At 39.7% G+C, this 15436-nt stretch overlaps 1 long non-coding RNA gene across 1 annotated transcript; it reads right to left on the bottom strand.

Annotated features, from left to right (window-relative positions):
• Positions 1-307: 307 nt before the first annotated feature.
• LOC148522203 (uncharacterized) lies at positions 308-11314 on the bottom strand. Its single transcript, XR_015878770.1, has 3 exons — positions 11066-11314; positions 2515-2643; positions 308-1147 (listed from the first exon to the last, which is right to left on the bottom strand). It is a non-coding gene; the product is annotated as an uncharacterized LOC148522203 (long non-coding RNA).
• Positions 11315-15436: the final 4122 nt, after the last annotated feature.

Here is a 15436-nt window from a genome sequence, read left to right on the forward strand (position 1 = left end):
TATGTTGAATTGGTTGCTATGGACAACATCAGTTTAAACAATCACTGCTTTAAACTACAAAGTAAATGGTTGTTCATAATTAAAAACATTACTTTAATAAAACTCACCCACTAGTCCTTTTAGTTAGCATTTGAAGGTAGCATGGTTCTTTAGGCTACTTCCAATACTAGCCCAGGTGTGCTGTTAAGGTCAAAATACCAGCTTAAATGTTACGGAGGGTGCTATGCCTCATTGTCATAAATAAAATTTAGTCCGTGCTCAAACACATATCTTTGTTTTTATTTGGTAGAGCAAATAGTTGGTTTGTTTATAATATACAATACAATGTACCCTGGAAAATTTGGCAATGTACAAATTAACATTCCAAAAACCATATAGTATTTGTGTGGCAAATATGGTAATTACAATAGTTAAAATATGTTTTTTTTGCAATTTAAGGAAGGGAAATACAAAGGTAAATTAACACGTTACAAATATAAAATGTCATCTTGGCCCAACCTTTCTGCCATGGCCAGGTTCGGAAGCACCTCTTGTGTGGATAAATATTTGGGGTGGAGTAGTGACCGGAGTATTGGTCTGGGATATGCTGGCACCAGAAGTACTGTCATTAGTGACAGGGATTCTAGCTAAAATATGGATGCCAAAATTTAATAGGGTTCCATTAAGATCACAAAATGCTTGATTCTGTTACTGTAATAAGTGTCCCAAAAAAGTTTGAAAACTTCCATTTGCTTAACGAAAATGATTCTGAACTTCAATCGTGATTAAGGTTTGATGGTGTGAAGTATTTACCGCACAAATCTATTCCAGACTGTTGCCATCCTGGTCTGTTGTAATGTTTGTGCAGCCATGGAGCAATTCAGCCTGTTAAAAAATATATTCATTACATTTAACTGCTGCATTTGTGTTGTCAGGAGGTTTATTTGCTGCTATTGAAAGCCAGCCATACTATTTAAAATATCCCGATCTGGCTATGTAGGAGGAGGAGGTGTAGGGCCGAGTAGTGGTGGTTGTGTATCCCCTAAGTGGTGAGCTGGCATGGTTGGACTAATAGGTATTATGTTATGTGAATTTTAATCTTCTTCTGCCTCCACAGGGTTCTCATCAAAGCTGGCATCCACATTTTAAAAAGAGGTTTCGTCCAAACCTACTTGGAAAGCATTGGTAAGTTAGGTAACACATTCACAAAGATGTTGGTATTAATCTTTAGGCCATATTTTACATTGTACAAATATATTAAATGTACACCTGGTTCATGCCCAAATGCATACAAATGTTAAATTTGGCAACTATGCTATACCATGGAAGCGTCTAGCCATGTCATTCAAACAGATTTCCCTTTTTTGTTGATTAGATCTAAATTTGGATTTTAGCCTTAGCAAATCCCAGTATAAATGTGTGGCACGTACAGAAGGCACCAACGTAACTGTAAATTGGAAAGAGTATTGTGTTTGTATTTAATTTTTTCCTTGGATTGTCCTTAGATGGTTCAGTCCGGCTGTTATATGCATTATGGTTCATCTCTAAAGCTACCTTAATGTTTTCCAGTAAGTATTATGATGTGAGTGTTTTATTGTGTAGAATTCATTTATATGCTTTAGGTTTTTATAGAAATTTTAACTTCAAATTTTTAGGGTGGTAAATACTATAGGAAATGCAGTTTAGTGATATTCAAATGTTCCTAAAAAAAATCCTTCCAGATCCTTATACACATCTCCAATAACTTGGGTAATACTATAAAGGCATTTACCAGGCAATTGTGGCATCTGCTCCAATAATAATAATAATCATTAAATTGTATAACACAATATAAAGCCTCAAATTGTCATAAAAAGGGTAAACCAACATTAATGTGGGTGTCACACACTTATAAGTCAATTAAACTCTGCAACTAACTATTGTGATTCCAAAGAGGTTTCAAATGTCAGATCTATGATAAACATGCTTATCTTAACCTTATGGAACATATTTGACACAGTTCTAATGCCTTCCAGCTTGTTTAGTTTAATACAGTAGCCCCCCCCCCCAACCCTTTACAAAACACAAAAGCCTTGGACACACACTTTGATGTAAATTACACAGATTAAATGAGGCAAATGTAAAAAAAAAATATATATATATATATATATATATATATATATATATATTTTTTTTTTTTTTTGAGTTGTTGAAATTTCTCAGTTTTTTGCCTTTTGGGGGCTGTACCTTGAGCTCAGAGTTGGGGTACCACATTGTGCATGCACTCTGCCCATTTTAATTTTAAAATAAATAATAAAAGCATATATACATGCAAGTAATTTTTTAAATTACAAAAATGTGACGCAGTTGCCCAACACTGACTGACACACAGAAATCACCAAATATACTTTGGTAAGGTCTAGCATAGTGAAATGGAGTTGCTTTTATTTACACACCTCACAAGATGAAGCTCTATCTGGTGTTAAATGTAGTTAGATGTTGTTAAGGCGTAGCATCAACATTGTGTATTTTTGAGTAGTTAAAACAAAGCCTTACCTGCCAAAATAGGTGACTCAGGGGCGTCTAATGGAGACAATGTTGTTTGTGATTCAATTCTGAATGATTCAATTCTGAATGTTTGGGGGTTTGTTAGCTGAATTTTTGGAGCTTGGGCTAAGGATGGTCCTAAAAGAAAATCAAAACAACATTGCTAACAAGTGTAGCTACCGATGTTGTATGCTCAACCATAATAATTCCAAATTATGTATCATCATCCTTCGATTGTGATGGCTTACGCAGCCTTATCTGCATCCTTAGGCCAGTGATGGGCAAGGTCCTTGAGTTTCCTTGTTAATGAAACAAACAAATTAATACTATAAATACACATTTGTTTATCAAAAAAAGTCAGACATAATGTATGTACATTACATGCATCCTCGCAATCAGAAACCTCAAAAACACCTGTAGCAAAGGTAAGAACACATCTTGTATGCAGGGCCAAGTACTGTAAGATGCATATACCTGCATGCTTAGAATCGGATATGTTATGGACCCTTAAATGTTTTTGCAGTGTTGCTATTGTCCTGTTGGCTCCTTGTTAAACAACAATTTTGTCAATACAATTGTAGGTACACATGTGGATGCAGCACAAAGACTAAGCACATTTATGTACCCGCGTCTTCAGTATCCGAGGCCTCACACGCCCATGTCCATTTGTGATGACCTGCTGGTGCCTGTGTCCTGGAGGCTACATGGCACAAAACAATACATCACTAACAATTGTAAGTACACATCTTGTATGCTGGGCCAAGTATTGTAAGATGCATGTGCCCGAATCCTTTGAATAAGACAGGTCATGGTCCCTTGAATGTTTGCCAGTGTTGCTATGGCCTGTGTCCTGCTAGCTCCTTGGTCATCAACATTTTAATAATTACAATTTTAGGTACACATGTGGAGGGAACACAAAGATTGGGAACATTTATCTACCTGCATCATCTGAATCTTCGTTATCACACCCCCGTGTCTGTTTGCGATAACCTGCTAAGGCCTGTGTCCTGGAGGATCCTTTTTCAGGTGATCACCCGGACACACTTGCCAATGGACAGATATATCTGTTCATTGGCTGTGCAGCACAGCCAACACGATATGTCTGTGAACTACATTGTTCACAGACATATCTGTACACACTGGCCGACAGGGGCAAGATATATTGGCCGATCAATTGATTGGCCAATATATTGGCCAGTGTATACCCAGAATAAATGTCAGAATTCATGGCTTAATTATTAGATTGATTTTGTGCTATTCCATATTTACATCACATGATTGATTAGTTGAACCTACATTATGTTTTGTCCTCTTCCACTGGATTACCTGTTCAGGATCTGGACTTTACAGCATATGATTGTTTCAGTAGAAAGTTGAAGGACTTTTCCTTTTGTTTGTTTTTAGGTTTGTGTGAGTCTATGGACATTTTAGAGCATACCTCTAAAAGTTAAGTTTTCAACAATTAAGGTTGGTTTTGTGCCCCAACAAAGAGTACTTTATCCCTTTTATCTTTAATTATCTGATTTTTACTTTCACGGGAGCACCTTCTTCTCATTATTTTGTGGTACCTTTATGGTTGTTAATTTCTCAGAGACATCTGGACATACCTACCGTTTATACTAATTCTTGTGCCAGTGCTTAAGGTTGTTCTCCCTCCCCTACCCCTAGAACATACACTCATTTCTTTTATGTAAAACTGTCTGCCTTCTCCTCGTGAATGTTCCAATGATACTAAAAGCTCACGCTTTCTAAATCTAAGTTCACCACCTTATAGGGGTAAATTTACAAAGAATCGAGTTTCGTGAGATTAAAATCGCCGTGATTCGCCCAATCTTGCTTGAGTTTTTCCCGACTGCTTACGTTAATTTACTAAGATGCTTGTTTTGTTTTTGAGTTTTTCAATGGCGAATGGATTAAAGTTTTTTGTTAGAAACTTGCATGGGCACAAACTTGTGTGCAAATGTCCTTTTTTAAGTACTCGTGTGAGTCAAAATACTTGGCCAAACAGAAGTGAGTTTGGAAAATGCATGCATTCTCACGCAAGTTTTACAAACAAAGTGCTCTGATTGGTTGAATCAGTCACATGTCAAATACACACTGGCCAAGCATATAAAAACGGCCCAAACAGACAGACCTTTGAGGGTTTTGGAATAAGTTTACAGTGCGACAGTGAGGAGTGCATCTAGTGGTGTTGGTGATTTGGGAGGATATGGATTTGATTGATGATTGGTGTGTGTAAGTTGTTTTGTGGTTATTTGTTGTCTTGTAAGATATCTGTTTGCCTTGCTTTTCAGTTTGTATTGTGTATTTGGTCCTGTCAGTGTTTTGTGTGTGTGTTTGTGTGTGATGTGTGAGTGTAGTAGAAGAGGAGGTTTGTGTTTGTTTTTTTCTTTTTCTGTGTTATGCGTTTGTGTAGGGAGTTGTTTTGAATTATGTCCAAGGCAGAGGATAGGCAGGGAGAGAGTGAGGTGGCCTTGTTTGCTTCTCAAGCAGGCAGAGTTGGTAGTTCAGGCAGCAGTGATGAGGGGCCCAGGCAGAGGGGCAAGACAAAGACAGGGAGCAATGTGAAGTTTACGAGGGAGGAAAACATGGCCCTAGCTCAGGAGGTCATGAAACACCATCACCTGCTGTTTGGCCATAAGGCTGCTAGCCCATTGCCCGTCATAAGAATGCCATCTGGGCATACATGGAGAGAAGTAAATGCAGAGGTTACCACTTGCCGCACTCTGGATAACAGTAAAAAATGTTTTTTTGACATAAAATATGTCAAAGAAAGATGGTGACCGAGACCAAGGCAGCCAGAGAAAGTGGGGGAAGATCACACTACCAGGCAGACTACCTTGACTACGAGGAAGTTGTTAAACCAATGATACCACCAGAGGTGGTCAGACATCTGAATGTCTGGGATACAGATGCCCCCAGGTGCAGTGTTAAGTTTGTTATATTTTTAAAAATTGTTTTTTTATTTTATTTTTTTGGGGGGGGGGGGTTGGCCTGTTTTCCATTTCCATTTTGTATTTGGTGACTAATCAGTTTGTCGTGTTTTTTGTCCTGTTTTTTTTTTTTTTGGTTTGGGGCATAGTCTGCTTTTTCTCAAAGTGTGTCATTGTTGTTTTTCTTTAGAATTTTAATTTCACATTGTAAAGGAATCATATTATTGTGTTGCCCAGGGGTGCTTACTATGCATTACTCCTGGTGTTGGGAAATTACATATACCAGCATGGCATGCTACAGTGTTGGCATGCCCTTATGTTATTGGTTGTAGACCATGCTGAGAAGTGTAGTTCCATATGCTGGGATGTGTAGTCCCTTAGCAGCTTGGGTTATTTTTTATTTTTTGGGGGGTTATGTTTGGTGTAATGTTTTAATGTGTTTTATTTCCAGCATCTTTGCTTTTGTTTCAAATTTTATCTGAAAATGTAGAGCCAGCTCTGTTTTTTGCAAAGGCAAACACATGAACTCAGTGTTAAAATGCAAAGCACACTACACTTGATTTTACACTTCACACCCCGCTATGGCTTGTACTTGTTTGGTTAGTTCTACATTTTAAAGTAGGTGTCTCACATGGAACAATTTTTAGAGAGATCACCTACCTGCTCTATTCTTACTCAGATCTTTTTTTTTGTGCTCCATAGATTAATGCTAAGGTTATGTGCTTGTGTTGTGTTTAATATTGTGTATGCTACTTATATATATATATATTTATATATATATATAAAACAACTTAGATATATAGTAGTAATAAAAGTCATATTTTACTGTAACACTTGTGGTCAAAGTACTTGAAACATTGCAAGTCCTCAACTTGTTTAATACGGGGTAAGTACTTTACACCATTATCGGTGTGTAGTCCCCTTGACACTTGCCGGTAATATGCTGTTCCTAACTTTTAGTATATAAAAGTTATTTTATCGGAATATCCTTTGACAGTAACATTTTTTTTATGCTGCTGTCTATATCCACTGAAAGATTAATAAAGTTGATACATTTGCAACAAATGTATCTAAGAGAATAGCAATTGGTTATAAACAACCTCCTGAGTTTTGAAATATTTCCTGATAGAGACACACACACACACACACACACACACACACACACACACACACTTCCCCCTCCCCCAGCTATTTGGTAAGGCTAGTAGTTTATATCCAGCTCAATGACTGGTAGTAAAACAATGTCAGCCATTAATACTAGTTTTAGTTTTCTCACCTGCACTCCTGTGCTACTAATGGAGCTATGTATGTGCAGAGCTTGGAGTCTACACACTGACCAGCATTAGTATTCATACCACTGCTTTAATGAAACTGAGGATTTATCTGCTGGGGATTGCTGGTAACACTACATCAGCTAACAATTAAAGTGCATATGATGAGGCTTCAATACACTAACAGACTAACCCAAGCATTGTCCGACAGTAGCCTGCCTCCTTCCTACAGCTGACATTTCTCAAGTCTGGCTCCACACCTCTCCTGGCCACTTCTGCTGCTATTCTGCCTCACCTTAACTTTATGAGCAAACATGCACACCTACTGGAAAACAGCCAGTGAGCTGCAGTTGTGCCGTGACTCCGTCCCCTCACAGCCGCTGCTCACCGCCGATCCCACCGTGCAACTCCACCATCAGGACCACTGCTGTTGCTCCTCCATCCTCATGACCTCAGCCTCTAACCTGGCTCCTGGGACCAACACTACTGGTCACTCCAAAATGCCACACTGTGAGCTGCTTACTAGGATGCCACTGTCAACCTGCTTCCTCAGCTCCAGTTGAGCTCCCTCTCCGGCTTTGCCCCCTTGCACCTGGCAGCCCACCGCCACTTGTTGGCTACCTGGGACACAGGAGAGCAGGCTCAGGAGGGAGGGATCTGCAGACTCCCTGTAAGTTTACTGGCAGCACCTTTTATACCACTCACTGTACCCTGCCCTTCTTTTCCTGACAGGAACTACTCCCAGCCAAATCACTCCACCCCTTTTCTCCTTTGTACGTGCATGTCACACACTGTGGCATATCTCCACCAATGAAAGAAGTGCCACACTGTCATATAAATACATGAAACATATATACTTTTTTTTCTCATAAATTGTACATATCCTTAACCAAAGGCTATTTCTTCATTAATAAATTAAGCATGTTTTACCTCAAAATACAAATATATATGATAGAGAGATAGAGATATCTTATCTATCAGTTGTCAACCCATGTACACATTACCAAATGAATGTGTATAGTATTAAACATTCTAACATATATAAATATGTACAGAAGAACAATATTAATATTTCATATAACAAGTGGGATTTTGGTTCATGAATTGATCAATGCATTTAAGCTTGCAGCCCAACATGGAAATATCAATCATATTAGTGTTAAAATCAAGGTACAGCAACTTTGCTTTAAAAGTTGAGACAGTCACCAACCACACCTATTGTAAAGCTCCTAGGAAAACATTTAAATTTCAAAGACGTGCATGATAAAATGTGATTGGAAAGATTTAAAAATGTATTCAAATAAGCAAAAAAAATAAAATAAAAAACCACGGCAATCCATGGCACTCACCCTTCCTAGATTTGTGGTGCAACATGGTATGTGACCACAGTGTTTAAATAGACATCTCAGGGGCTCTGCACTACCATAATAACGAACAATCAGGGGTGGATTGGGCTGCCGGTAAAGTGGGAATGTTCCTGCTGGGCCAGTCTCATGAACCCATCTGCAGGGTGGCTCGGTGATGCATGCAGTCTGCCATGCTTCCAGGAAACCAGAAGCTCACGGCTTCACCATAACTGTGCAGTGTCCTATCCATCAGTCTCCACCGCCAGCAGCTCCTTCCCTGTCTGTGGGATTGTCAGGGTTATCCCTTGGGGCTGCAGGGTGGACGTGACCATGCAGGGATGAAAGGGGCGTGTGCAGGCTGCAATTGTATTGCTGGGAGTCCAGGGACAGAGTAGGAGGCGGAGCCGGAAGGATAATTTCACTTACTCTGCATGTGTAAACTGGCTTCTGTCAGTGCGAGAGAGGGACTGTGATCAGGACCCATGCAAAGAGAAGGTGACACCCAGAGTGGAGGAGAGGCATGTTCAGCTTAATTCTTCCCAAAAAGTCCCCATCACTCCCATCCTGCCCACTTATTCTCACCACTTCTCCCACCCTGCTCCACACTACTACTCCCATCCTGCCCCTGCTTTACACTATTACTCCCATCCTGCCCTGGAATACTACTCCCAGGATTCCCCCTGCTCCACACTACTACTACTACTTCAAGCCTACCCCAAATTACTTTTACTCCCATCCTGCCCCTGATATGCACTACTACTACCAACCCACAGCTTCCCACTGTTACCACTCTCATCCTATACCCTGCATCCCATTACTACTCCCATCCTGCTACAGAGTAATAAATAATGTAGTGCACCACTTATGGTTGAGGCTGCTCCCAAAAGAAATTTCCAATTCCCTTTTTTTGGCTGAAAACAGCTACAAACAACATCTAATTTAATTGAATGGGAGAGCCCGAACTGAAAAGCTAAAAAGCTAAATACAACTCATGGTTTTTGTACAAATTAATTTAATAGCCATTATTAATAATTACATAACATGTAAAATATAAAGTTAAAAAAGCCTTCAATCAAAAGGACTAATATAGACATGATATTTTTCAGAAATAACTGGAAAAATCAACTCACAAGGATGAATATCCAATTATGGGCCATATTCAATTTGGAGCAAAAACCCATTATCGGCGATAATTAATCGCTGATGACATCAATTCCACCTGTTTTAATTATCCCCGTATTCAATTTCAAAGACTTTTCACACGTGGGGTTTAGGGGTGCAGGCTTAAAAAAAAAAGTCTACACCCCTGAGAATGTCCCCTTAAAGTAATGCATGTAAAAAAAAAAAAAAAAAAAACACATGACGCCCCAAAAAATTACCTCTAATTTTGAGGGTAAAAAAAAAATGGGGGACAAACTTCTAAATTAGCTAAATTGATTCTAGAGGGGTTCCCAAGTGTGTGGCAGGTGTTTTCTTCATTGCGGGTGGTAGCGGCAGGTGCATTTTTGAAGAATTTACTTTAGGGACTTAAAAATATGCTTGCACCCATTTTAATGTACCCCAAATTTGATGGGAATAGTTATTTAAAAAAAATTAATCTTAATGCTATTCTTCACCCCTTCTTCTAAAGCTGCATTTATGCACCTGCCGCTGCTATTAAAAACCCCTACTGCCTTCATCAGGCAAAAAAAAAAAAAAAAGGGGGCACCCATAATGATCCCCATGTTTGGACATCTTTAGGGGGGTGCCAGGAACATTTCCCGAAATTTCCGTGGATTTTTCTATACTTACCATTCCGACAGGTCCCGTTTTCAGGACCCATTGAATATGGGGATAAAGCGGGCACGCGCCCGATACTTTATCCCTGAAAAATCTGCAATGATGGTGAAAAGTCTGAAGTCAGACTTTTTGCCATCAAATTGAATATGGGCCTTAATATTGTTCTTAGAGCAGCTGACTTGATGCAAATGTATCACTGGAAAAAAATAATCCAGCAAACCTACACATGTCACTGATAGGTATGCACTTGCATTGCCCCATAACGTAGGCATAGGCAAATGCAGGGGGGGTTTCCATCTGCCTGGAACCCTCTCTCACCAGCACACACCATGACCACAATAGAAATAGTAATAATAAAATGTTACTAGTACTGCATGTTCTTCTCAGTATCACAAATGAAATGATTAGCACCACCTGTGGATCTTTTAAAATGTGTCAGTTAGGAATAAATATACCTGTGCACCAACTAGGACATGTGGAAAACATGCACTGTTAGGGGTGCACTGCTATAGACCATCAATAGGGTTAATTATTAATACTGTATAATAATACACTATCCAGTACATAATGAGACAAATTATATTTATCTCTCTCGCTCTCTCTCTCTCTCTATCTACAGGGCAGTGCTAGGTTCTTCTGCCACTCCCCAGACTACCGAACTTGCTCCAGTGCTCTGGAATGATGCCCACATCTGAAGAAAAACATTCTGCTCAGACAGTATGGACCTACTGCCGCATCTAATGGCTTACTGTGATTACTGGTCCAGTATATGCTGGAATTATGACACAATGGGCCAGATGCATGAAGCTCTGGGAAGTGATAAAGTGCAGAGTGCTAAACAACCAGCCAATCGGCTCCCAACTGTCATTTTTTAAACACAGCCTGGAACATGACAGTTGGGAGCGGATTGGTTGGTCGTTTATCACTCTGCACTTTATCACTTTCCAGAGCTTCATACATCTGCCCCAATATACTTTGTATGTAACATATTAAAGCTGGAAAAGTGGTAATTATGCCCTCTTCATGGACTGGCCACACTCACTAAAAATCAAGCATTTGGAAATGGGAGCTTGGGAAGGTGTATAGTGACTTGCTGCTGTACTCCTGGTCATGTAGGACAGAATAAATTACCTGACTGCAGCTCCACTTCCAGCTATTCTCCCCATCCGTACTGTCCTTAGCTAACGCAAACTTACATTCCCCGCACTTGTCAGTGCTAAAGGGTACTTACATATGTCCATAGACATGCTACTTGCGGCTGGCTGCTGTATGATGCAACTAGGGCAGCTGTACCATCACTGCTGTGTCCTGTTTGTGAACAAAATAGGATGCAGTAGCCAGCAAAGTTCTTTTTCACCTGCTGTAATGCAAATGCACAATTTTGCCACCTCAGCCTTGATGTGGAGTGTGAAGGCCGGCAAAGTAATATATCAGCTACTCCAAATGCAAACGCACAGTGCAGCCACCTGAGCCTTAACTCATTTCTCTATATAGCAAAGTTTCTTCAAAAGGATAAACGGTGTTGTCTGTGGTTCCCTTATTATAGGGCAAAAATCTATTTCATTGGTGGAGTCTTAATTAAGTTAATTTATCCACTTGGGACTAATGAAGTCATACACCAAAGAACATATTCATTAGACATCTAGTTAATCCTGTACAGACCACTATCAAATTTATTAAAAATTATGAGTTCATAAAGCCATATAATAAACCAAAATTCAGCCTGTATATAAAATGAAGTATATATAAAAAACCTTTTCATAAACAACTAATTAAATGCTCATTTGGCAACTGCTGTGTATACATAACAATCAAATGAAGGTATATTTCATATATTCTTTCTGTCTTTTTCGGGAACTATACTTATCTATTTTCCACTGTAAGGTCAAAGTAGTGGAAGAAAACATTTTAAAAAGGAGGGAACATTTTACTAAGAGAAAGAAAAAAAAAGTTAAGAGCACATTTATTTCTTAAAGGGGTAGACCACCAATTCAGTAATGAGCGTACCATTAATACACTGCTAAGAGCATACATGGATACATCACATGGTAAATCTAGGACCTACAGTACATAAAGGTATTCCCAGAACAGAATGAAAAATGAAAAAAAACAAAAAGGGAAGAAAAAACAAATTATATTTGCACAGAATGGACACCTGTCAAATAATAACAGACCATTCTATGCATCTCTCCCAATATAAATTATGATCATTAGAGGAATTCTAGATCCACTATTTCATTTAATCCATCAGGGTAGAGAGAGCCCATATTATGAAAGAAATAAGCCTCCCTCATGCATAATCTCCTATACCTATCGATACCGCTGGAGGAGTTAGACACCTGTTCAATTCCACAAATTTTCAACCTTTCTGGATCTCCATTATGGTGATATCTAAAATGCTGTGAAACACTATGACCATTATGTAGGTTTGCTGGATTATTTTTTCCAGTGATACATTTGCATCAAGTCAGCTGCTCTAATAACAACATTAAATTGGATATTCATCCGTGTGAATTGATTTTGCACAGTTATTTCGGAAAATATCATGTCTATATTTTTGTCCTTTTGATTGAAGGCTTTTTTAACTTGACATTTTACATGTTATGTAATTATGTATATTAAATTCATTTGTACAAAAACCATGAGTATTATTTAGCTTTTCAGCATTGGCGCTCCAATTAAATTAAATTAGTTATTCCATCCTGCCCTCTGCATCCCACTACTACTACTCCCATCCTGACCCCAGAGTGTATGGAGCTTGTGTTCCAGTTGCTGCCTCTGGTGGGGCCGATTGACTTGCCAGACTACACCTGATCTCACAATACAATACCCACACTATCACCTCTGCCTCTCATACCCATAATCAGCCTATCCCCTGGCCTCTGCATCATACCCTACTCCCTGGCCCCCTATATATACAGCACCATATAGGCCATAGACGCACACTACCCACCATACCCCCTGGCATCAGGGACATAGACTACTAACCCTATACTTTTTCTTGTTGAGGCCAATGTTTGCTTATTTTTCCTGTGGCGACCAATATGTTTTTTTTCCTGTGGTGACCAATATGTTTTATTCCTGTGGTGACCGATATGTTTTTTTTTCTGTGCGGGCCAAAATATTTTATTTCTTGTGGAGGCCAATGAGTTTATATTTTTTTTTTCCTGTGGGGGCCAATGTGTTTTTATTTTTTTCCCTGTCGGGGGTCAGTGTTTTTTTTTTTTCCTGTGGGGGCCAAGGTGTTTTATTGCTTTCTGTCAGGGCCAAGATGTTTTATTGCTTTCTGTCGGGGCCAAGGTGTTTTATTGCTTTCAAGTCGGGGGCAATGTGTTTTTTGGGATTTTTTTTCTTCTGCATTGTTTTTCACCTGCACATGTGTGTGCTTTATACCGCTTTCGCATCCCGATGGTGTTCATACAGAGTTGCAGTACAGATTCAGATGCATGCACCAAGAAGTGTATTAGAAATGTGTTGGACATTCCTAGGCAGTTACAGGGGATTTGCTGTTCAGACGCAGATATAATGTAGTATGGGCGGGTTGGTGAAAGTGTTTGCTTATAGAGATGCTGAATTGCTCACACAGGAGGCCGTACACAGACTGATGATCTGTACCTAGCATTGCGCTGGTGAAAGGTTAAATGGTGCGACTGATGGTGGTGCCCGAAGATGCACAAAACATGACTGCTGCATCTCTAGACACTAACAGTGGGCGTCTCTGTCCTTTACATATTCAGAGGAACGGATATACACCAGGGAAGGGCATTGTAGCATCATTAGCAGATGCAACTGCAGCAAAAGACACAAGGATGGCAGCAACTCAGAACCAGGCCCTATGAGGAATGATCCTGCCCCTCTCAAGAGACCCCACCTCCATTAGGGCTGCTTCCATAAATTTCCCAGGCTGGTTTTCCATCCCAATCCGCCCCTGCTAACAATAGTAATAAACAGTGGGTTTTTGTTCATGAACTAATCAATGCATTTAAGCTTGCAGTCCTTGATGGGCAGAGGTGCCGAGAGGGGGGGAGCGGGTACAATTTACCTGGACCCGGGCTTCCAGGGGCTCACAGCACCCGCTCCCCAGCATGCAGCGGCGCTGCAAATGTATATTTTTTTGTATTTTTTTTCTTCGAGGGGGTGTGGCCACGCCTCCCGCGATTAGCCTCCTCTTTACCGGGGCCCGGCGGCGCTTTCAATGGCCCTGTTGATGGGGACTGCAAGCTTAATTGCATTGGTCAATTCAATAAATCAACATGATCCTACTATGGAAACTGTCTTCTCCATTATAGTGAATGGAGATGACCACATATGACCTTAAGGTATCTATTTATTAAGCAGTGTTAGTATAAAAAGTGAAATGAGAAGGTACCAGCCAATCAGCTCCTAAATGCCATGTCACAGGCTGTCTTTGAAAAATGACAGTTGGGAGCTGATTGGCTGGAACCTTATCTAATTTCACTTTTTATACTAACACTAAATAAATAGACCCCCAAGTAACTTAGGGTTGCAGCAGGCACTGCTCACTACATGACTGTGGGGTCCCTGTCACTTTTTATACTAACACTAAATAAATATACCCCCAAGTCACTTAGGGTTGCAGCAGGCACTGCCCGCTACATTACCGTGGGGTCCCTGTCTTTTTTTATTTTATAAAGACCTTGGACATCTACTTGGAGAAGAGGACCAACCTCATTCAGGGAGTAAGTAAGAAGTGAGTGAGTGAATGTGTAATATAGATTTACAATATTAAGTGTGTTTGTACTGTGGTTTGTTTAATATGTTTTTCACAGTGGGGATACAGGAGCCACCGGCCTACTGACGCTTTTAGTTCTACAAGTGACAAATAACAGGTTTGCTGGTACCTGTAGCTCCACTGTAAAAAACTATATTACTTGTTCATTTAACCCATTTTACTTCCATACACCACTACCACAGATGCAGAGAAGAGCTCTTGGCTTTCAGCCCAGGGCTGGTTAATGATCAAGAGGTTCCGCCTGGTACTGGTTAATGGAAAAAAGGGGGAACCCCACACCGTTTTGATTTTCTATGATCAGAACTGAATAAAAGGTTCAGGGCTGGTTATGGGCACCACACACTGATTTTTTTATATTTATTTTCAACTATTTAGCTGCTTTTGGACCTAAGAAGCATGCACAGATCATATAGATCTGTGCATTCTATTTGTTTCTTTTATTTTTTTAGGTTTGATTTTCATTCAGTTTTGAAAAGAAATGTCAAAACCAAATGTAATTACCCCTGCCATATCTGACTAACATTCAATATTTTTGGTAGTGTTTTTTTTACTGTCGATTTCAGTTGATTAGAATCAACATAAAAATCAACTCAAAAATCGTCCTTTAATAAATATACCCCTCCAGACCAGACTTTTATACTGTACAATCCTTCTGCACATCTGGTAGCAGATTCTACATCCAACCTATGCATACACTTTTGTCCAATCTTCAGCTGTTTAACAGTCTGCTGAAAGTGGCTGTCACTCACACTTAAATTTACATAATAAGGAACGGACCTACACAGCACAGTATGGTCTGTGCAGGCTAATTAAAGGAGAAAAAGCATATGGTCCCCCCTCAAATCAGTA

This window comes from Taudactylus pleione, unplaced genomic scaffold (genome assembly GCF_031769625.1).
Source record: "Taudactylus pleione unplaced genomic scaffold, aTauple2 ptg000151l, whole genome shotgun sequence".
Lineage (NCBI taxonomy): Eukaryota > Metazoa > Chordata > Amphibia > Anura > Myobatrachidae > Taudactylus > Taudactylus pleione.